Consider the following 26,002-nt stretch of genomic DNA (forward strand, 5'->3'; position numbering starts at 1 on the left):
GTAAATCTTCCTCATCTTGGAATTACGGTTAAATGCTTTTTTGCTAATTGCTGTCAAATCCAACACTTCAATGATATGAAGTTCTCTTGGCCAGCCCATGCCTGTAATCAAAAAGGTCAGTCAACAACACCACACAATAATAATTTCTTAAATGATTTTCACACTATGAAAGCAGTTTAGCAATAATGCATTCGTTAAGAAATGAGCTACGAGAACCAATGACATTGGAATCATACTCTAAACAGAATAACAGGGAAAAGTCTGCGCTGGAGGCAGAACGCCAATAAAAATTAATTGAATCATGCTGTTCTAGACAAATCTCCAGTAAAATGTATTGAATCATACTGCTCTAGACAAAACTCCAATCAAAATGTATTGAATCACATACTAGAAACAGTAACTGTTAAGCTTCAGGCAGAACTTTAATTTTAACACTAACTGCTTCTAGACCTAACTCAAGCCCAAGATTTTGACAAACAATGATATTAACTGCTCTTAAAGTTAGAAAAAAAATATTCATGGATTCTAGCTATGCGCGGGGTTCTGGTACGCATCGCCATCCCCCACAAATATAGGGTTACACTATTTCTGTTCTAGTCTAACTGTATCTGTGGGATATAATTCAGGCTACATATTGTAAATAGGCCTTCCAGACCAACCTTAACCTTGCATATCTTTTGAGGCCCTTGGTCACCTAATACTTTATTAAATATAAAATTTCTTCAAATTTATTTTATATATCCATGGATGCCATAACATTGGCAGGAATTAGGTTAGGCCTAATCACCATATCAAATACAGGCAGTCCCAGGTTATCGGTGGAGGGTTCAGTTCCAACGTCCAGATGGTAAGCAATTTTCGGCACAAGACAAGCGCCAAAAAACCGTATCGCCGATAACCGAGGCCGCTGATAATCAGGGAGTGCCTACACAAATGGAGCGAAATGGTTTACAAAAGCTTGACTCGTTACCACGCCGGGATACCACTGCAGTGATTTTGCCCAAGCAAACTCATAGCTTCTTGTTACTGTTTTAGGCTCTTTGTAGTCTTGTTATAAGTTACCATCTCAACACAAACTAAACTTTTTTTTCTGTTGCATGTCTAAAATATGTCCCTGCCTGGTTTAACAGAGTAGGAATAGATCCTGTTATCATAGTAAAATGTTTAGGCTTTTGAACATAAATCCCATCATTCAAGACAAAGATATGAGAGACCAACAACGCACATCTCAACTTTCCATTTAAATAGCCTATGAAATTGGCAATGCTACCAAAATCAAGTTGTCATAGGCTACCCATCATCACTATACATGGCCTAGCCTACTTAGCAAGGCTGAAATCAGGATAACTTATACTAAAACAAATAATTTAAATAACTTAGACAAAATCCAGTATGCCTTCCTAATGTATTCCAGGATTCCTAACATTGAATATAATTCTTTAAATTCTGACAATTCCACTGCAAAAACTTTGTCTACTCACTACCACCTCCCAGCAATTAAGGGCTTTATGCTGGGGTAGTCTAAAACGGCAGATGGACTTAGAAAAACTTGTAGAAACCACAGCTTAACACAATCCGAAACTAACCCTATATCTGCGAGTCATGACAACAGTGTAAAACCAGTGTCTGGGAGGTGATTCAAAACAGAATCGTGGAAACTGCTAGCATCAATGGTGTGGTACACAAAACAGTAGCAGCGGAAAAGCAGGGTTTGCACCGAATAACTTAAAATGAGGATTTAAAAATTCCACAGTAGATCTAGGTAAGTGTTTCTTGAACATTCTTGTGCAGCGGACCCCTTTTATTAAAATTACTCATGTAGCGGACCCCTTACTATGGTAATTTACCTTTTGGGTTTAAGTGTTTTAAGGGTATAATATATACCTAGTACTAAAATTGCTACTGAATTACTTATTAATGGCTTATTTTAACTTTCATAATGTTATTAATTTTGCAATTTTGCACACAAATTTGAGCGAACTTAACAGCAACGCTTCCTCCTCACATTATCCTGAGGACCCCTTGGAACATTCCACGGACCCCTGGGGGTCTGCGGACTACACTTTAAGAAACTCTTATCTATGTAATAACTCTGCATCGAGTATTTCTTTGGAAATGACAGTTTCCTACAGTATTTGGGGCTGCTTATTAAGACTTTACCTTTATTTTTTGTGGGAGTAGACTGTAATTAACCCCCAGGGGCCAGTACTAAACATGGCGAAATACATTTGACGCCCCAATCCCTAGTGGCTTTCGCATTCGTGGGACAGTTCCTTGCAGTCTGCTCAGAGTTATTGTCTAGAATTGGTAGATCTAGGGTACTTTTCCACGGCGGCCTAGACTATGGCAGTTGTGGTTTTTCTATGCATTTTTACCTACTGAACAAGAATTTTAAGTAATATTTATTCGGACGACTGTAATTAACCCCCCAGGGGCCAGTACTAAACACGGCGAAATACATTTGACGCCCCAATCCCTAATGGATGTCGTATCGGCGGTTACGCTCCTTGCAGTCTGTGCGGGCTGCTTCTGTAGAAATACCAAATAATATACAACTCAAATATATTTAAAGTTGTAAAAAGGGTACCTATTTCTACAGAAGCAGTCCGCACGGACTGCAAGGAACGTAACCGCGGATACGATATCCACTAGGGGTTGGGAGCCGTCCAATGTATTTCGCCGTGTTTAGCACCGGCCCCTTGGGGGTTAATTACAGTCGTCCCGAATAAATTATACTTAAAATTCTTGTTCAGTAGGTAAAACTGCATAGAAAAACAGCAACTGCCATAGTCTAGGCCGCCGCGGATAAGTACCCTACATCTACCGAATTACCCATTCCACATGTTATATTGCACAAAATATGGCAATTTTAATTCCCCTAAACAAGGGCTCAGGAACATTTTAATTGCTGGGCTGAACTTTAACCTTTTAAGAAAAAAATATCCTACTTGAGGATTTTCCCTAGCATAACCCAAGCTAAGCAGCTGGGTATTTCTACAGAAGCAATCCACGGTGGCCTAGACTATGGCAATTGACGTTTTCCTAAGTTATTTTACTTACTGAACAAGAATTTAAAGTAATATTTATTCGGACGTCTGTAATTAACCCCCAGGGGCCAGTACTAAAAACTGCGAAATACATTGGACGCCCCAATCCCTGGTGGATGTCGTATCCGCGGTTACGTTCCTTGCAGTTCGTGCAGAACTATTCTTTAGAATTACCCTACAAGAAACGTAACTGAAGATACAACATCTACCAGGGATTGGGGCATCCAATGTATTTCGCCGTGTTTAGTACTGGACCCTGGGGGTTAATTACAGTTGTCCGAATAAATATTACTTAAAATTCTTGTCCAGTAGGTAAAACTGCATAGAAAGCCCGCAACTGCCTTAGTCTGGGCTGCCGCGGATAGGTAGGTACCCTAGATCTACCAGCAGCTGGACTAGGCCTATACGAGTAATACTGAGGCCTTTTTCTAACCGAGAGACTGTGTAGATAAAGTGCTAATATCAAATTGAGTTACATTAAACTTCTGTGAACCCACAAAGTTAGCCTACAGTCGTTCTCATACACAGTAGGCCTGTAACAATGAAATTATGATCTTTATTTTCGACAAATAGCCTGTGCAGACATAGTACCAACTTAACCTACAATAAGGTGAGATACATTGAATTTCCATGTTAGCGCACAGTTATTGTCAAGTACTACATGATTACATCATTATGATATAAAAATATACAATTGCGAAGAATTGACTGGGTCTAACTAGGCGCAAGACTTCGAGATCTAATATGTCTGCCCAATTTCTATCTAGGTCCGACGGTTAGCAGGATCCCTGGACAATGGATTCCAAAAAGGTAGTTGCCGTACGTGTGACGCGTCGCGGCATCAGGATCCCCAACCTCTGCAACGTAACTTGTAAAGAGAAAGAGCGTAAAAAAAATCATAGCAGTCGCATATCATTGACTTCAGAAAAGACGTGAATTCTCATTCGATCACGTTTATGTTATATCTGGTTTGTAGAATTTTCGACGTTCCATTTTTTGTTTCAAAATAACGCTGACTGACTCTGTCAGTGTTGCCAAGGTGCGATAATTACTCTTAAAAAGCCCAGTATATAAAAAACTGAAGACATATTCTGCTAAAGTAAGACTATTATGTATATATTCATTTAGATTTAAAAGCAATAGGCTTTACACAATTCCAAACACACCCACACACACACACACACAGTCGTTGGTTGAAGGCTCCACGATGCAAGTTATGAGAAAAGACGAACTGAATATACTTATACATTTCCTCTTCTAATCAAATGTATAAGTTTTAGGGCTGTTGCCTTGTATGATAAGGCGCCCTATGAGGTAATGTTAGACTTGCGATAATCTTACGCTAAGTCGGTTGGTATTGCACTTCCATATTCAATGGAGTGTCTTGGGGTTTGTAGATCACTTACGAAGTCGGTATTATCTTCTTTGGTTATCACGACGATGTGTTAAACTCATGATGATTCGGTGATGAGGTGAGGATCTAGTAGAAACCACGAAGTACAAAAATACTTATATTCTCTGAATTTACATGGTGAAGATCAAGTAGGATTGTACAAGTCTTTTAATGACGATAGCTTGATCACTTCTGCCAATGATGATGGCTAATTCTACTCTCTCTACATGATAAAGCTTAGGTAAAGAGGTACAGGTCTTCTAATGACGATAGCTAACTCTCTTCTGCTCTGTCTACCATCTCGGTTACAAGTCATAAAGGAGCAGACAGTAGCTCGAACATACGAACATACAATCAGATGACATAGTTACATACGAACATACAATCAGATGACATAGTTACATACGAACATACAATCAGATGACATAGTTACTAATCACGTAGGCCGCTTGAGCTATAGGTCACGGTGTTTGTCTCAAGCAGGAAGCTTGGACTAATGAATGACTACAGGTGACGGCATGTCAACTTAGCCTACATACTTTATTGTATACGTCATCTTTACGTCTCTAGTCTGATCACATTCCTGCAAGCAATCTGGTTGACCTCTTTAGTTTTAGTCTTTTATATATATGGACTAACATTCCATATTTTTATTATGTAATCATTACATAAAAGCTTGGTCAGCTACCAAAACCAACCACTGAATATTACTCAAACTTGACTTGCATTTGACTTATAGGAGTGTGATACAGACACTATGTGAATATATATAGATAATAGAAAATACTTATAAGTAAAAAAAATTCATGGTGTACACAAATACAGATTCAAGTAATAAAATATTAGACATAATATGCATATAATATTCGTAAATAATAGTGATCACGTGATATATACTGATACAGTTTTTCACTTCATCTCATTAAGATACATATGCTACAGAAAATACTAATGTACTCTGATAATCGCATAGAACAAAGATTAACATGATAAAAATCATATTTTAACTGATAAAAATTTCATATATGAATTGATAAAATTATTAATGTTTATGCTGATTGATTCGTTGATTTTTATGCTAAATGTTATATATCTGATTCATTAATCCATATACTAACTCATATATAACTGCAGATATTGGTAAGATAAAAGGTAACAGATTGATTATAGGCTACCTGATTTGTTTATACATATGTATATGGATTCATATAATTATGATTAATATATGTGCACTTTAAATAGATTCCTATTGCGTACACGCAAAAATATATTTCGATTCTGTTATTTATGATCATTTATATATAGGATACATGATACTTTATATATATAGGATACATGACCGAGGTTATACTACTTCACATTTAACTAGCGTTCGAACAACTTTTCGTCCATTACACAGTTCCAGACAACCACCTATAGCCAAATGAAATGGCCAATTTCAATTGGTTAAAACAAGGGGAAAATTGCCTGGCGGGGTCCAACGTTCTATTTCGGCCTCATACTTATTCTCTGCATCCTAAGCCACACGATTACGTTCGCGATGAATAAAATCACCCCCAGCACGAGTCCTTCGCCAGCAAAGTAGAGTTGAATACCCTTCGGGTCGTAATTGTCGGAAGTATGTCCCTTTTGTAGTCGATTTCTGACAGCCGCCGGAGCGTTCCGCATTAAAACGAGATTAACGACGGGATACGGTGTCGGTCGAAGAAGTCCATGATGGTGCTTATTCCCTTCACATTGTAGGCGGTTGTTACTTGACTGCTGTCGTCCGCAGCAACGAACGATTTTTTGAAGTTGCGATGTGAAACTCTCGTACTGCAGGATACTGTAACCAGGTTCCATTAATCAGCCTGCAAGTGAAATTATACTTGTCACAAGGGCAAAGTAAATTCAGACGACATCCAAATACAGGGGGGGAAGAAAGCCATTAAGACCAGACTTAACCCACATGAATTCACTGATGTTTGTGGAATTCAAAAGAGTCAGCTGTACAAACTTTTTTATCCATGGCATTAACAATGAGTGAACCTATCCAGGTCTATGAGGACTGTAAAAATATCCATAATTATAAAAAATAAACAGATATCAATACGAATCCCAAAGAAAATTCGATATTATCACAACTTAATTTCAGTTAGCATAGAGAAATACAGAATCATGATTCTGTATTTCTCTATGCTAACTGAAATTAAGTTGTGATAAAATCTGGTCCTATGTGCCCCTAACAAAAGTTTCATATTCAATTTTCTCGCGCGCTTCCTCTGAGGTTAATTTTAAAAACTTTATTAATAGGCTAGAGATGCAACGAAAGAACCCACTATGTAACTAATTTCTATATAAACTTTGGGTTTTTTCAAGAAAATGTGACATTTTCCCATGAATGTGATTTACTTGAATTGTGATAGACTAATGTTGCAAGTAAATTTTTCACATCCATGACTTGATACTTCTAAATGTCTATGAGGTTCAGAAAAAATTAATTCATTTTGTTGTTATAGAAATTCTGTTTGCTTATTTTGTTCATTAATTTTAAAATGATTGCGATTCCTTAACTAAAATTGCATTGCACACACGGATAAGAATAGATTATGGCTATGTATGTCATCATGACCTATGAATCACATGTGAAGTTCATGAGCTAAGCATTCCTTTCTTCAGTCAACCTGCTTTGCTAGCGGAGACGACACACACAGATGACGCCTGTGTAAGCAGATTATTGAGGTTAAAAGGAACAAATGCTGATACGGCAATGATGACGTCGTCACTTGGCAGGAGATTGCTCTCAGCCAGCTAAGAGTTACGTGACTTGCTGTAATTAAATACGACTTTAGTATTTTCAAATGATATTTTTTTGTTTTAATTCTCCACCCACATGAGAAGAATGTCTGAAAAAAAAACAGTACCAAAATTGAACAATATATTAGTTTCATGTTGGAAATCTGCATGATTGTAAATAAATGTAGTTATGTTAAATTAGATATCCCTTATTCAAACTAATGAAAAAAGGTTTCCATACAAATTCTTTATATATTATTTGCCCTGTATAAGATTATTCGCATAGATATACATTTTCACTTCTAGACTTCCTGACTTTAAAATCTCTTTTATTTTATTTTATTTTATTTATTTATTTATTTATTTTTTTACTACGAATATAAATCACCGGGACAGACAATATGTCAGTAGGTTTTGATATGTGTTTGAACTTTTAGTTTATTTGTCATTACTGAAGCGTTAAGTTAGAGTTCAAATCTTTACGCATATATATTTGGATATTTAATTAACCTATGGTTACGTTTTGCTTATTGATTTTATCGTGATTCCTTTTTTGTTATAATTTGTAACCCTTCCGACTTCTTACGGAGTGTATTATATTGACTCCACTTGTATCCATATTTATTTTATTTTTTATATTTATTTATTTATATATTGTTTTATATATATTTGATAAATTAATGGTTGGCTTCAATATGTGGAAAAGTGTTCTAGCGGCGTACCGTATGAGGCTACTTGCGGTATCATTTCTACAGATACGAGATATGAATGATAAAGGTATTTAAAACCGCGAGAACCGCTATAATCCAGTTCGGATCCAATATCACGAGTTGTAACTCGTAAGACATTGACACTTTCTTATTTATCTCTTATTCTACCAAACCGATTGACTCTGGGCGATAAATTATATTATTGGTTTTTCTTAATGGATAGGAATTCACACAACGTGTTAAGGAGATTATTATTGATTTACACCACCCGAGTCACAGATTATTATGTGTTGAATTCCATGTTTACTGATTTAGCACTCATAAATATTCCTAACGCACTCAATTGCAGTGTTTGTTTCTATTGCTATTAATTCTATATAACGTGTCAAGGAACTATTAACACTAAGAAGTGTTTATTCCCTCTGTCAGACTCGTAATTCTGTTAATAATTCTACGTATATTCTTTCAAGGATTGATTTGGCACAGGATAGGCCCCTAAACTGACAGGTGTCTTAGTGTATCCCTTGTTTTCATGACACGTGTTACAATTAGTTATGTGCTTTTTATATCTGTAAGCATCGTAGGCCAGTAAAACAGTGATTTGGCTTTCTGTGACATAATAGAGAACCCTGGATGACGGAATGCAACCAGTTTATGACGATTGGTATGAAAGAGATTATTACTACTACCTGGTCGTTAGTCACCTGCTGTGTTCTTCGGGTTTTCCTCGTCACGGACCTACATATAATATTACTTTTGATTACATAATTCTGATACACATACTTTAAATATACTTTTGCTTTAGGGTTTCTGCTCGAAGTGTTTATTGTTTTTTGCTTAGCCACTGACCCTGTTTCCATTCGAAGTGTTTATTGTTTTGTTTATTGCTGCTGACCCTGTTTTCGTTCGAAGTGTTTATTGTTTTGTTTATCGCTGTTGACTCTTGCTTTGTTCAGTTTGTAACAGTTCGGCGCTCCGACCCAGATATTCAATGCTCGCGATCTCTTGGGTTAAGGAATTTTCTTGTTTAGATACGGTTTTAACAATAGGCACGGATGTTTCTATATCTTTTAGTCTAATTAATGGTTCTTTGCAGTATGGTGCGGGATTGCGGGATAATGTGTCAGCTATGATAAATGCTTTCCCAGGTAGATATCTTATCTTGGCTCCAAAGACCTGAATGATCATTTGTCACCCAGTTCCTTTTGGACTGTGATTAAAGCCTTTGAAAAAATTCGGTAAGTGACATGGTCAGTAAGGATTTTAACAGGATAGCCGTAGATTATGAACTTAAAATGTATTAGTGAGTTAACGATACCTAGCCCTTCCTTGCCTATTACTGCATATTTACTTTCAGAGGGCTTTAGTTTACGTGAATAAAAAGCTATAGGGAAGAACTGTTTATCATATTACTGAAGTAATACCCCTCTTACCCCTTGGTCTGAGGCGTCTATTGCAATAAAAAAAATTCCTTATTTAAATCAGGGATTTTAAGTTAGGTGAGCTGCATTATTCCTCTTTTAAGATATCGAACGCCTGTTGATACTTTTTAGACCATAATAAATCTACGCTCTTCTTCGTAAGATCTGTTAAAGGAGCTGTCATGATTGAAGAGTTACATATTTACATACGATTTTAATACCCACTACAGCACAAAAGTGCTGTATCCCCTTTTTACGTTAATAGGTACCGGAAGTTATGAATAGCCGACACCTTACCATGGACTACTTTAAGACCTTGACTAGACACATAAAACCTAGATAAACATGTTCGGTTTTAAAAAACTCGCATTTAGATATTTTACTCTGAGATTATTTGTCTTTGTCTCTGTAGCACTAGCTCTAGTTTATGTGAATGTACTTCTAAGGTATTAGAAAAAGATTACAAGATCATCCATATAGGCATGTAGGTTATCCCCTAAAAGTTTGCAAACACTATATTGTAATTGGGGCGCAACGTAAGCTGGAGGCATACGTAAAAATTGATAATGTCCCTTGAGTGTGCTGAAAACGGTGTATGAGGTACAATCACTTAGGTAATGGTATCTGGTAAAAGCTTTTAAGTAAGTCCAAGTTGGTGAAAAATTTATTCTAACCTAACAGAGATAAGATGTCGTCGGTACATGGCACTGGAAACTATCGGGAGTCGTTTCCTTGTTTAAGCGACAGAAATCTACGCAGATACGCCAAGTTCGATCTTTTATGGCATGACGTTTGAGGGAAAAATTATATGGGCTTATTTGATTTCCTAATGGCTCCTATTACTAACATTTTTCAACTTCGTCATTTATCTCTATTTTGAAATTGCATTGGGAGTCTATACGAAGGTACGTATATAGCTTTATGTTTGTCCTTAGACCGTATTTTGTGTTAAATTACATCCGTTTTTTTTCCCCAGAGTTCACTCGCTAGTGGAGAAACTTCCTGGTATTCAGATAAAAGATAAAAAAAAAATTTCTGCTGAATCACCTTTTTTTTCTGGCGTTGAATGACTTTACGGATATTACTTTAGATAGAGTATAAGAGATTCATCTACGACTGATTGGGCGTGATTAAAAATTAGCAACAATAAAAAAATGCGATATTTATAACTTCCGTATCCACGATATGTATACGTTTGTGGATCACTAGATTTAACTTGTTGCTGCGAGTCAACAGTGTATAGGGCTTTGTTCACGGAAATCGTTATATTTCAGAGTGTCGGGAAGGATTAAAATTTCATTTCCCAGCAAAGTCTTTTTACACGCACTAAGACATGCTTCTCGAGATTTTGCGTGCAAACTGCGACTGCGGTTGTGGGAGAATTCTGTTGGGTCATTGAACAATGTTACGATTTATGAGACAAATGTATAGTTCCTCTATATAAGTTATTATTTGATTAACTGTCTCTTTTTGTTCAAACAGATTTTAATATGTTTGAAGGCTTATAGGATTTTCCTTTGATAAACACGCCTTATTTTGCAGGAGGATAGATACAGATCAAGGTTTTTTATAACTATAGAGGTATCTGTAAGCGCTCGCTTATCCGGACTTCTCATTAGGGAAGTTCAAACAACAGACGGCGCGTACAGTCGGGCTTTATCCACCACTACTTATAATAACTTATGTATTAAAAAAAACGAAAACCTGCTCTGATTACTTGATATGGTCGTGTGATGCATAGGGAAATTACTTTTTAATTTTTTCAACATCGCTCTCCCTTTCCGCTGAAGTCGCTTAAATGGAATGTGCTTTGCTTTGAAAACTCGGCAGATTTAACTGACCTTGACCGCTTGACTAGATGACACAGTACCCGAGTTTGCTTTGTTTGATTCTGATATTTAGGGCTACTGTTTACCATCGGCAACTCATTGTGTGTTTTTAGCATTCTGTTGTTGGTTACGTGTAGAGCAGCGAAAGTATGAATGACGAACTATTAGGAATTGAGCGATTACTATTTAGACAAGTTATCTCTACTGCATTCAATATTAATTGTTTGTACTTGCTGTTGTTTACTTCATTCTTTGCTAAAATTTGAAATAGTGAGGGATCCTGGTCAGCGCATTTAGCCTAATGAAAGTTTTTTTATAGACATGTTATTCCTTGCAATCCAGTCGTATTTTTAAAGTTAAGTTGAGTCATTGAGGTTCGATATTTTATATAACTCAAAAACTCAAGGCTAAAACTGCGATCGGGACTTTGCACAGGAGTATTTATTGTCATGACCCGAAATAGTGTTACCTCTAATTTATCTAGATTTGTACGGGTGTTCCACTTGTTTTTGTGTGTTTTCTAATCACTACGGTGCTTAACGACCCTATCCATGCATCTGTATAAATACAGACGTCCACTGCGTAAGCGCATATTCACTGTTTAATATGATTTGTTACGTAAGGGATTAATAATCACCCAAAATGATAAAATTAACATAGTATATGATTATGATATTTCAGTAGAACTTCTGGAAACAGACACTCAAAGATAAAAAAACTCGCAGTAGCGAAATCTCAATGATATAGATAAATTCTGTAAAAAAGTAAGATTAAGAATGTCTCGTAACTTCAGTCACAGGAATAACGAAATTCGACCTGCAAAGGAAACACTCAAAGTTACTCCAAATGAATAAAATATTGTACTTAGCTTGCTTTTGTGGGAAGTCGCGGTGTTTCGATAACGATGTGCCCTTGGCCCTCCTCTTTAGCGGATGACCTGGTTTGGCTTGAGTTTTCCCCGTGCGCGTCATTTCGATGATTCGAGCCCTTGAAGATCCGATGCTGTAGACGCGTTCGGTTTGTTTCTTGAAGTGCCGGAAACGCTCACTAACGATGTTTTCTTGAATGATTCTAATGAAGAGACGCAAGCTTTGCGTTGCGTCCGAAGGCAAAAGGACACGTTCTGTTTTGGTTTCTTGAAGTTATTCACTAAACGATGATACTAAGTTGCTTGAAGAATCTCTTGCTTTTCGTCGTCGTTGAAGAGTTCTTGTTGTTTTCTGATGATACTAGGTTGCTTGAAGAATCTGCTGCTTTCGTCGTCGTTGACTTCATGATTTATTATTCTGGTTTTTCTTCGGAGAAGTTGTAGAGTTCTTCTGGTACGCTGCCACCACTTTTAGGCGCATACAGTCGCTGCCACCACTTTTAGGGCTGTTGCCTTGTATGATAAGGCGCCCTATGAGGTAATGTTAGACTTGCGACAATCTTACGCTAAGTCGGTTGGTATTGCACTTCCATATTCAATGGAGTGTCTTGGGGTTTGTAGATCACTTACGAAGTCGGTATTATCTTCTTTGGTTATCACGACGATGTGTTAAACTCATGATGATTCGGTGATGAGGTGAGGATCTAGTAGAAACCACGAAGTACAAAAATACTTATATTCTCTGAATTTACATGGTGAAGATCAAGTAGGATTGTACAAGTCTTCTCATGACGATAGCTTGATCGCTTCTGCCAATGATGATGGCTAATTCTACTCTCTCTACATGATAAAGCTTAGGTAAAGAGGTACAGGTCTTCTAATGACGATAGCTAACTCTCTTCTGCTTTGTCTACCATCTCGGTTACAAGTCATAAAGGAGCAGACAGTAGCTCGAACATACAAACATACAATCAGATGACATAGTTACATACGAACATACAATCAGATGACATAGTTACTAATCACGTAGGCCGCTTGAGCTATAGGTCACGGTGTTTGTCTCAAGCAGGAAGTTTGGACTAAAGTTTATAAACAAATGAATGACTACAGGTGACGGCATGTCAACTTAGCCTACATACTTTATTGTATACGTCATCTTTACGTCTCTAGTCTGATCACATTCCTGCAAGCAATCTGGTTGACCTCTTTAGTTTTAGTCTTTTATATATATGGACTAACATTCCATATTTTTATTATGTAATCATTACATAAGTAAGTTCCCAGGGAGAGAGAGAGAGAGAACCCCATTCAGAAATAGTAATATACAGAAAAGCAAATAGAACACATCGGTGGGAAAACTACATTAGAAGCAGTGTATTCGACAGTCAACTGCTGTGGGTCACAGTTAGGTTATAGAGAGAGAGAGGGAGGAAATAAAAATAAAAAAAAAACTACATGCACGAACATCGTCACGCGCGCACTAAAACCTCGACGAGGTAATCCCCAAAACCATAAATCCCCATAGACACTGTCACGATCTATTGAGCTTTTTATCTATTTTTTTTTTTATTTCCCTTTTTACTATTAATCGGCTTCAGAATGGGGGAGGGATGGGGAGGGGGAAAATCGGTTGTGAAACCATGTTAATCGGGGGGTATTACGAATCCCCATAGATGACCCCAGAAGGGCTTCGATGTCATTCACGTAACGTGGATGAAGTATAAAAACGAATAAGATGTTGCTTACCTGGAGTCGATGCAGCGAGGTACTTTTGTTTTTGTTTTCGTTGTTCTTGTTCATGTTTTTTTTGGGGGGAGAGGGGGGAGGTGTTTTAGGCCCTACGGACGAGCCTTTAAAAACAAAGGTCTGCAAAACAATTTATGACTTATTTATGAGAATGGGAGCTTATGACAATGAATAAGGCTTGGGTGGTACAGTATAGGCTTTTCACCAAACCACCGAGTTTATATATATATTAAATATATATATATATATATATATATATCATATATATATATATATATATATATATATATAGTGAGAGAGAGAGAGAAAGACCAAATCCGTTATTTGCTTTCAGCTTTCATTGCTATCCTTAGTACTCCTTACCTTCTCCATTTAGTTATTCCCTTCTTTATCATCATTACTAATCATTTGCGCTCTCTCTCTCTCTCTCTCTTCTCTCTCTCTCTCTCTCTCTCTCTCTCTCTCTCTCTCTCTCACTACCTTGCGAAGCGTTGCATAATCCTTTAACGTTTTTTTTATCAATCTGACCCTTCAACGACTCTCACACTGGGAGCATATTAATTCTTGAAGTCAACTCTCTCTCTCTCTCTCTCTCTCTCTCTCTCTCTCTCTCATCGGACAGGTGGCCGTTCCCTCTGCTCCCTCGGCAGTGATTATAATCCCGACGGAACAGATATGCATTTTAAAACGTTGCTTAATTCAGAGACGTCACAAGACTCCCAAAGCAAAGATTTCCACTCTCTCTCTCTCTCTCTCTCTCTCTCTCTCTCTCTCTCTCTCTGCTCTCTCTCTCGTAGAGGGAATAAACGCCCTGAAGTGTGATCCACGCCCATTTGTTTCTTGTCTGCTTTGATATATTACGCCCCCCACACAAAACTTGACCATCGTTTATTATGCCCCGCTCGAAGAGAGAGAGAGAGCGAGAGTATTGAACATAACATAATCCATGTATGTAGGTATCTGTGCTTGAACATAATACATGTAAGTATGTATGTATGTATGATATATATATATATATATATATATATATATATATATATATATATATATATATATATATACATATATATATGAGAGAGAAAGAGAGAGAAGTTCCAAGAACTGGCGTCGCAGAACAGAGGCCATCAACGACAGATGATTTAAAAAATGAAAATAAATCATCGAGAGAGAGAGAGAGATTCTGGAAATGAGATCGAAAACCACAGAAAACTGGAATCCAAAGAAAATTAACGAGAGGGAAACGATCGAGTGTTCTGTTGAGCCGGGGCCCACGAAACTCTCAGCCGGCTGCCGTTTTGTGGCCTGTGTCGTTACTGTTGCCAGGTGTACGATCATAAAATCAAAAACTACTGAGGCTAGAGAGCTGCAATTTGGTATGTTTGGTGATTGGAGGGTGGACGATCAACGTGCCAATTTGCAGCCCTCTAGCCTCAGTGGTTTGTATGATCTGAGTTTTATTTTTACAGAAAACTAAAACTATGGAAACGAACAAGAGAAAAAAAAAATATGACTGGAACTCATAAGAGAAGTAGCAGCATTCCTGAATCTACAAAAAACAAAAACATAAAAAAAGCTCTGAAATACGAGAGAAAGGAGAGAAATCCAAGACTATCAAGAGAGAGAAAAATATGAAGAGAACTCTGGACATTATTAGAGAGAAATGTGAAAGCCTGAAAGAGCCAGAAGGAATGAGGAGGAAGAGAGAGAAAGGAAAGTCTCAGACATCGAAATGAATGAGCTGAAACACCTTCACAATAAGAGAGAGAGAGAAAGAGAGCGAAAGGCGAGCGTAGCAATCCACTTACCAACACCCGTTTTTTTTAATATGATTATCGAACCTCGTATACGAATATTCCTACATAAGAAAAAAATGCCCTACTCTCATTTAGGGCTGTAAGTTAATTAGACGACCCCGTCATGATAAGGTATATAATGTATTCGAGAGTTTAATTGAATTGAGGGATGAATACGTAATGACAGGGACCACTCAATGAAAATCTACAATTGGTCCTGTGCGGGGACTAGTATACCTGCGGGTACACCCGCAAATTCGGCGGATGCGTAATGGGTCCGCTTACAGGTGTCGCGTCTCGGCCTGGAGGGTTCTTTACGTCGTGCACCTGTGCGCGCAAATTTATGCCGTGGACGGGCGGGACACCTGAGAGAGAGAGGATGGGACTATAGGATGGAATGTCCCTGTATACCTTGGGTCCTATAGGTCCTGCCTACCACTTCTCTGAAGAATTGGAAGGACGGGATACTTCTGAGAGAGAGAGAGAGAGACCTTACCTTACATCTTGTTCGGGTTGCCCCAGGTCCCTCAGTGTGAGGCACCTCTAATGTCTACCAGAGAGTTGCTAGTGCATCTTCCGGTATATTTTGCATCTTCCAATCTTGGATGGTCTGCGATGCAGCTTAGATATTTGTCGAGCTTATTCTTAAACACATCTACGCTCACTCCTGATATATTCCTCAGATGAGCTGGCAACGCATTGAATAGACGTTGCATTATCGATGCTGGTGCGTAGTGGATTAATGTCCAGTGTGCTTTCCTTAGTTTTCCTGGTATAGATTTGGGCACTATTAATCAACCTCTGCTTGCTCTTTCTGATATTTTTAGCTCCATGATGTTTTCGGCTATTCCTTCTATCTGTTTCCATGCCTGAATTATCATGCAGCGTTCTCTTCTCCTTTCTAGACTATATAATTTTCCCAGTAGTCGAGATCCTTAACTTCTTCTATTCTAGCTGTAAAGGACCTTTGTACACTCTCTATTTGTACAATATCCTTTTGATAGTGTGGATACCATATCATATTGCAATATTCAAGTGGACTACGAACATATGTTTTATAAAGCATAATCATGTGTTCAGCTTTTCTTGTTTTGAAGTGCCATAACAACATTCCCATTTTTGCTTTACATTTTGCCAATAGAATTGCTATTTGATCATTGCATAACATGTTCCTATTCATCATCACACCAAGGTCTTTAACTGCTTCCTTATTTGTGATTGTCTCATTATTAGGTCCCCTATATGCATATAGCTTTCCTTCTCTGTCTCCATAATTTATTGATTCAAATTTATCAGAGTTAAATACCATCCTATTTACCTCTGCCCAATCATATACTTTGTTAAGGTCTCTTTGTAGCGCGTTCCTATCTTCATCACAAGTAATTTCTCTACTTATTCTTGTGTCATCGGCGAAACTACTCAATACAGAGTCCTTAACATTACTGTCTATGTCTGCAATCATAATAACAAATAGTAATGCAGCTAACATCGTACCTTGTGGTACACCGGATACTACCTTAGCTTCATCCGATTTCTCATCGTTTGCAATAAACATCTGTTTTCTGTTGTGTAAAAATTCTTTTAACCATCTTCCTACTTTATCCACTATATTATGTTTTCTAATTTTCTTCGCTAATATATTATGATCTACCTTGTCAAAAGCTTTTGCAAAGTCTAGATAAACCACATTTGTTTCATTTCCGCTTTTCATATTTTTGTATATGTTCTCACGGTGGACTAACAGTTGGGTTTGTGTACTTTTTCCAGGTACAAAACCATGTTGTCCTATATTAAATAAATTATATTCTATTAAATGTTTCATAATATTTTTCTTCATTACCCTATCATACACTTTCATAATATGTGATGTTAGACTCACAGGCCTATAATTACTTGCCTCTAATCTTGATCCACTTTTGAAAGTAGGGGTAATATATGCTAATTTGTGCTCATCATAAATCTTGCCTGTATCTACACTTTGTCTTAATAATATTGCAAGTGGCTTTGCGATAGAATGAACTACTTTCTTTAACAAAATAGCAGGGACACCATCAGGCCCTGCTGCAGCTCCATTTTTAATTTCATTGATAGCCTGCACAATATCGGCTTCATTAATATCTATGTCTGATAAATATTCACTATTTTCATCCCTTACTTCTATATCATTATCTTCATTATCAATTCTAGGGGTCAAATTCCTCCTCGTTATATTGTTCTGCCAATATGTTGCATATTTCCTTTTTTTTCATTCGTTAATCTCCCTTCAATTCTTAGAGGGCCTATTTCTATTCTTCTTTTATTCATCTTTTTTGCATACGAGTACAATAGTTTGGGGTTTTGCTTGATATTTACTAGGGTTTTTTCTTCCAAGTCCCGTTTTTCATTTTCTTTTGATTGTATAATCTTTTGTTCTGCATTTTCCACTTTCTGATTTTCTGGAACAAGATCCTTCTGTCTCTTGGTATGCGTGACTGATGTTTACTTTTCTTCTTCAGTCTATATTTATCCACTATTTTCTCTAATATTTTATGTAATATCTCCGTATTTACCCTTATATCATCACTTACGAAAATGTTATCCCAACCTTTGTTTAATTTTTCATTTATTTCTGACCATTTTATATTTTTACTATAGAAGTTGTATTTTCCATATCCTTCCCACTTTTTCATTTCTTGCTTATCTCTGTTTTCACTTGCTTTGGAATGGACTGTTAATTCTATGACATTATGGTCTGAAATACTCGCATTATAATCTATTATTTCTTTAACATAATTCTCCTTGTTCACAAATACTAGGTCTAAAGTATTTTCCTTTCTTGTTGGCAGATGATTTTATTTGTTTGCATGTGTATTCTAGTAGCATATCTAATAGCTTTTTGAATTGCCTCTTATCTTCTGCGCTACTATTACTCTCTTTTTTATATGTATAAATACAACCACAATCTCCTATTCGTTCTTTCCAGTCTACAAAATGAAAGTTAAAGTCTCCGGATAGGAGAATAGTCCAGTCCTTGTGATTTCTACATATATCATCCAATTTTTCTATTAGTGTGTCAAACTCTTTAGTATTAGGGGTTCTATATATTACTATGTTCATTAATTTTTCAGATTCAAATTCTACTGCTATTAGTTCACATTCTGAGTTACTAAACTTTCCTCCATGTATTTGATTTTCCTTGTTTTTTTGTCTTTCCCATATATTGTGATTCCCCCTTGATTCCTATTTTTTCTATCTGATCTATAAGTTTGGAACTTTTTTATTTGATCATCATTCCCAGTCTCTTGGGAATACCAGGTTTCACTGATATTCATTATATCTATTTTCTTTTCAATTTGGGTTAGTTCTTCTAAGTACTCTATTTTTGTTTTTGAGTTACTCGTAACTAAACCCTGCGTATTCATCACTAAGATGGTTTGCGTGTTTTCTCCTTCATTTAATATGGGTAATAATAAGGATTTTCCCATATCTCTTTCCTGTTCAGGTATGTTGTTCTTTTCTTCATTTCCAGAAATTCTGACATTAAAAAATCCAACTTTTCCATAATATTTGATCTTTCTTCATCATAATTATTCATTTTGTGTCTGAATCTGCAATTTTCTCCGTATCTGTAATATCCTCTTGCATCGTAAATACAGTATTTATCTCTTGAGCTGTATCTTGGGCTGTATCTTGGAGCTGATGCTTGGAAATTCTTTGCTTTTTTCCTTCACCTCATATTCTTTGTTCCTCTCTTTATTTGTTTGTTTCTTATTTTGGATTTTATTATTTGATTGATTATTTCATTGATTTTGATTCATGGCTACAGGGTGCATATATTTACATTTTTTGTCGAACTTACATCCTTTTCCTTCTTTTAGGTTTTTGCATATTTTTGGATGTAGATATCTGCAATCATCCTCATAGTCATCTAGGTATGCACATTTACCATAGATTTCATAGTTGTGACATACCTTAGGATGTTTGTAGTAACATCTTTCTCCGAATCTGCAATTCCCTCTTTTCAATAGGGTTTAGTCTTTGTCTTTCTTGTCTATTTTTTCCTCTTTCCCATCAGCATGCAGATCTGGGTAGAGCCTCTTCGGGATTTTATTTTGTGTTGTCATGTCGTAATTTATTTCTTCGTATGTATGCTGCTTGATTGCCTCATATGTAGTATCAATGAGTATCTCTGCATCCATACTTTTATCTTGTTCTTTGTTTTCCTTATTTTTTTCTGTCATTTCAGTTTTGTTTACTTCTCTTCCGTTTTCCTCTTCTTCTTCTTCCTCTTTCTCTTCATCCTCAACTATTTGTACATTAAGTCTTTATTCAATAACATTGTCTATCCATGATAGACATGTTGAGCAAAATATTCTGGTATCCTTACTCATATCTTGCATTACTTCAGCACATTGAGGATGCATCAGAATGTTGCATGCAGAACATTTTCTGATCAGGTTTTGTGGATTGACTATGCTATACCACACCTTACACAGTTTGCATGCTTTTGGCATTCTTTTTCCTATTGCATCAATTAGGATACTCACAATGTTCACCTAATTCAATTTCTTTGTCAGAATATGTTGATTGATGTAAATTTTCTTTATGAGTCTCTTGACCATTTGGATGTTATTTGGAACTTCTTCAATTATTTTCAAGATGCTTTCTGTTGATTTGTTCCAGTTTGAAGGATCATATCCTTCTAATATGTCTATAAATGCTTTTGTGTCTTTTTGGTTAGGGCTGTTATTGATCTCATAGATGAGAAATGCCAGCTCCCTTCCTGCTACCTCATCGTATTGCGAATCTGCCAGACACGCTAAATTTCGCCATTTCTTACCACAGTTGGCATTTAATGCCATCTTGATCTGAATTACAGTATTTCTCTTGATAAACTAACTTAGTAGACACTTTATCTTACTATTTTCACACTAATCTTATCACCGACAGTTCACGAACACTTCTAGATATTTTTCGATCTCCAGACGTATGTTAAATGGTGATATCTGTTGATTAATCAGACTTTGCGCGGGAACGTCTCACCAAGCAAAATGGCACTGAGAGAGAGAGAGAGAGAGAGAGAGAGAGAGAGAGAGAGAGAAGAGAGAGAGAGAGAGAGAGAGAGAGATCCCTTGCATCTGGTGTTCTGATCTCTTCGCAAAATGGATTTTTTCAGGAAATTAATTATATATATATATATATTATATATATATAATATATATATATATATATTATATATATATATATATATATATTATTTATAAATAAAGTACAGACGACCCAACCACTACCCCGCCCCTCTGTGGGACCCTTCCCAAACACACTTCTTGATTTAATAATGAATTCCTTCCATTTCTCTACCAAAATTTTTGCCAACTCCATAACGTGAAATGAGAAGCGTTATTAAACACAAACACACAGTTGTAAATGAGAGTATCCACAAGTGTCAGGAACGTATGAACATACATATATTTGTCACGAAAGCATTTTAATAAAAATTGAAAGCAACTTCAAACAGACCAAACCACAATGCAAAGAATGAACAGCATTTTTGTGGCGCGGAGGACATTACTTGCACTCATATTGGCTATATATATAATATATAAATTTAATATATATGCAGAGAGAGAGAGAGCCAGCATACTCGAAAGTAATGTCCACGAACTGGCGCCACAAAAACGCTGGTCAACCACACCAGAAATAAAAAATTTGTTATCTCATTTTTCTCTCTTGCATTTGCCATCAAACATTTCCTGGACGAACTTATGGATGTTCGTATGTCCCAAACACTTGTGGATACCCTCGTCCAACATTTGTTTAATTATAATCTTTCACTTTTGATATTAAGAATTATCGAGAACTAATTTTTAATTCAGCGGAGTAATGATGATAATAATAATAGGCGAAGTTTTGTTTAAAAGTATGAATAAAAACTGAAACAGCTGTTTAGGTCTTAAAGGTAGCAGTAATGCAATTCTTATAAACATTAGTATTTTTTATCCATTTTGAGAGAGAGAGAGAGAGATTAAAAGTAGTGTACGCATGCCCTCGTACCTTCTGGGCATCTAGTACAGGCAATGCCAAATGGGGCAGGGTTAAAAAGCCTCTTTCTCTCTCCTAGACGATGTGGGATGGGAATAGAGAGCGTATTAATACTTTCTAATCGCATTCAACTTACAACCTGGACTGTCCAATGCTTCATTCTCGAAGCAGACGAAGTAGGACGAATTAGTAGTATTTCTTATAATCCCATTCGATAATAGCCTGTTGTGGGTCATAGCTGTGGGGAGAGAGAGAGAGAGAGAGAGAGAGAGAGAGAGAGTTTAGACGCGAGTGTCAATCACACCAGTGTTTACCAAATACAGACGAAGTGTGTACCACCGAAAAACAGCAGGAGGACCTCGACCAGGGTGGTATCATTCCCAATACATATTCTAGGTCGTCATGGCACCAACACAAGGGTCAAGTGTCGGAGGAGGGGGAGGGGGAGGGTCGAGCAGGAATGCATAGGAGATATCCGAGGTCAGTTGGTACTTCGATTGTCACAGACCTTGGTAGAAATTTCCCTCAAATCTGCAACACCCGGACGGGGTAAGGCTTGTTGGACCAACTGAGGCATGCATTTCTCAGTGTGTAAAGTTTTCAGTGTGTGAACTTCTCAGTGTATGAAGTTTCTAATGTATTAATTTCTCAGTGTATGAAGTTTCTAATGTATGAATTTCTCAGTGTATGAAGTTTCTAATGTATGAATTTCTCAGTGTATGAAGTTTCTAATTTATGAAGTTTCCTATGTAGGAAGTTTCTAATGTATGAAGTTTCTAATGTATGAATTTCTCAGTGTATGAAGTTTTTAATGTATGAATTTCTCAGTGTTGATTTTAATGTATGAATTTCTCAATTTATGAAGTTTCAATGTATAAATGTTTCTCATGTAATGAAGTTTTCAATGTATGAATTTCTAGTATGAATTTCTCAGTGTATGAAGTTTCAAGGTAGAATTTTTCTAATGTAGGAATTTCTCAGTGTATAAGTTTCTAATGATGAATTTTCTCAGTGTATGAAGGTTTCCAGTGTATGAAGTTTCTAATGTATGAAGTTTCTAATGTATGAATTTCTCAGTGTATGTAGTTTCTAATGTATGAATTTCTCAGTGTATGAAGTTTCTAATGTATGAAGTTTCTAATGTATGAATTTCTCAGTGTATGAAGTTTCTAATGTATGAATTTCTCAGTGTATGAAGTTTCTAATGTATGAAGTTTCCAATGTATGAAGTTTCTAATGTACTAAGTTTCTAATGTATGAATTTCTCAGTGTATGAATTTTCTAATGTATGAATTTCTCAGTGTATGAAGTTTCTAATGTATGAATTTCTCAGTGTATGAAGTTTCTAATGTATGAATTTCTCTGTGTATGAAGTTTCCAGTGTATGAATTTCTCAGTGTATGAAGTTTCTAATGCATGAATTTCTCAGTTTATGAAGTTTCTAATGTATGAATTTCTCAGTGTATGAAGTTTCCAGTGTATGAAGTTTCTAATGTATGAAGTTTCTAATGTATGAATTTCTCAGTGTATGAAGTTTCCAGTGTATGAAGTTTCTAATGTATGAAGTTTCTAATGTATGAATTTCTCAGTGTATGAAGTTGATAATGTATGAATTTCTCAGTGTATGAAGTTTTTAATGTATGAATTTCTCGGTGTATGAAGTTTCTAATGTATGAATTTCTCAGTGTATGAAGTTTCTAGTGTATGAAGTTTCTAATGTATGAATTTCTCAGTGTATGAAGTTTCTAATGTATGAATTTCTCAGTGTATGAAGTTTCTAGTGTATGAAGTTTCTAATGTATGAATTTCTCAGTGTATGAAGTTTCTAGTGTATGAAGTTTCCAATGTATGAAGTTTCTAATGTATGAATTTCTCAGTGTATGAAGTTTCTAGTGTATGAAGTTTCCAATGTATGAAGTTTCTAATGTATGAATTTCTCAGTGTCCGAAGTTTCTAGTGTGTGTGTGAATTTCTCAGTGCATGAAGTTCTCGACGTACCGATATTCAGAAGAAAGTACTTTTATAGGAGGTTCTCAGACCATAAATGACAAATGTATGAATTACCGGGACGTGAATGCAACATCAGGTAATTGATCTCATTGATTTATGAAGGCCCAGTGTATGAATTACTCCGTGCATTCACCAATAAATGGATTTACCAACGTCTGAACTGCATTAGCTACTAATTCACGAGAGAGTGAAAATTCTGAAGAAGACAGAAGCATGGAAAATCTAACCACTGAATATTTTTTTAGGGTTCGAAAGCTATTGGTGCTCGAGGTGGTCATTTATCTGTCCGTCGGCACGTCTCTGTTCGCCCTCTGATCTTTCAAACTACTGAGGCTAGAGGGCTGCAAATTTGTATGTTGATCATCCACCCTCCAATCATCAAACACACTATATTGCAGCCCTCTAGCCTCAGTAGTTTTTATTTTATTTAAGGTTAAAGATAGCTACGATAGTGCGTCTAGTACCAGGCCACCACAGGCCGTGACTGAAAGACTCATAGGCCGCGGTTGAGAGATTCATACAGCATTTTTTTTCCAAGTTGTATAAATATGACTGTACGAGAGTCACTCTGTGAGCAAAAGAGGGTTGACCGATATAATCCGCATTTAATATTATTTCTATAACTTACACTGAATGAATAATAATTTTTTCAAAAGACGACTATCGCAAAAAGTCAAATGTGTATACTTTATACATACATATATAAATATATGAATTTTCAGACACTCTATTGCAATAAAAACAAATAAAAAGGGGGGGGACTGGGTCACTAAGCCAGAGTACTAAAAGCACAGCTTAATATCATTAGTCATTGGCAAGTGCGTCCCATCGGTAAGTGTGCCAGAACTCCATCTCATTCATTGACCAAGATTAGCAAACAAGACACAATGCGGAACCAGTTCGGTTGGCCAAAATTCTATCTCTCTCTCTCTCTCTCTCTCTCTCTCTCTCTCTCTCTCTCTCTCTCTCTCTCTCTCTCTCTCTCTCTCTCTCTGTTGTTGCTTCTTTCTTTAATGATTCTGACTCTCTCTCTCTCTCTCTCTCTTCTCTCTCTCTCTCTCGCTGTGTTGTTGCTTCTTTCTTTAATGATTCTGACACTGTATCTCTCTCTCTCTCTCTCTCTCCAACTTTCTATCTCAAGACGCCTGGATTTTCAGCTTTCTCTCATAACGTATTCGAAATTCCTGGATGTATTTTGACCTGGAATATTGGAAATTCCTGTTTTCCTGGAGGCGCGAACATACACACACACACACACACACACACATTCACACACCGAGGGCTGGTGAATTTGTGTGTGCTACTGCTAGTTTGGGAGCAGAATACAGATATGTGCAACATTATAATATATATATATATATATATATATATATATATATAATATATATACATATATATATTATACTATGTATATAAATTGTGATGAAGCATATATATATATATATATATATATAATATATATATATTATTTAAAAAAAAAAAAAAAACATATACATATATATATATATACACACACACACACACACACACACACACACACACATATATATATGATATATATATATATTATATATATATATATATATATATATATATCAAAAGCCTTCCACTCAAACCTCAGGACTTAAAAAATCCTGAAAAATAAATACAAACTATAAATAAAAAAAAAAACTTCAATAACCATTCCCAGAAAAGTCTTCTACTAAAACTTTAGAATTTAAATCCTTAGAAAAAAAAAACCATACAAATAATGCACACATCAATTAATGAAGATACTTGGAAGATGGAAAAGCACCAGGTTATGATGGAATCACCGCAGAGAAGATCGTAGCAGAAACTGAGAAGTGATTCCTTTGAATTTACAGACATAAGTCATGGCTAAATTTAACCTGAAATAAAAAGAAAAATACTGAGGCTAGAGGGCTACAATTTGGTATGTTTGATGATTGGTGGGTGGATGATCAACATACCAATTTGCAGCCCTCTAGCCTCAGTAGTCTTTAAGATCTGAGGGCTAAATTTAACCTTTAATGAAATAAAAACTACCGAGGCTAGAGGGCTGCAATTTGGTATGTTTGATGATCGGTGGGTGGATGATCAGCATACCAATTTGCAGCCCTCTAGCCTCGGTAGTCTCTAAAAGTGCGACCTTACAGACAAAAGCCATCTCAATAGTTTTCCTTTTGCAGAAAATTTAAAAACTACGAATATCGGTGACACTGATGAAACATTTTCTCCAATTTCTCGAACCGGTCGGTTATTCCCTTCGTTTGTCTGTCTGTTTGTTTGTTTGTTTGTTTACCAGGGAGGGGGGGAGAGGGGGGATGGGGGGAAACATGGGGCCGGAGAGGAGCGGTAACTGCATCGCATGGATTTGGCACTTGTCCGG

The sequence above is a fragment of the Macrobrachium nipponense genome, chromosome 25 (genome assembly GCF_015104395.2).
Source record: "Macrobrachium nipponense isolate FS-2020 chromosome 25, ASM1510439v2, whole genome shotgun sequence".
NCBI classification, from domain to species: domain Eukaryota; kingdom Metazoa; phylum Arthropoda; class Malacostraca; order Decapoda; family Palaemonidae; genus Macrobrachium; species Macrobrachium nipponense.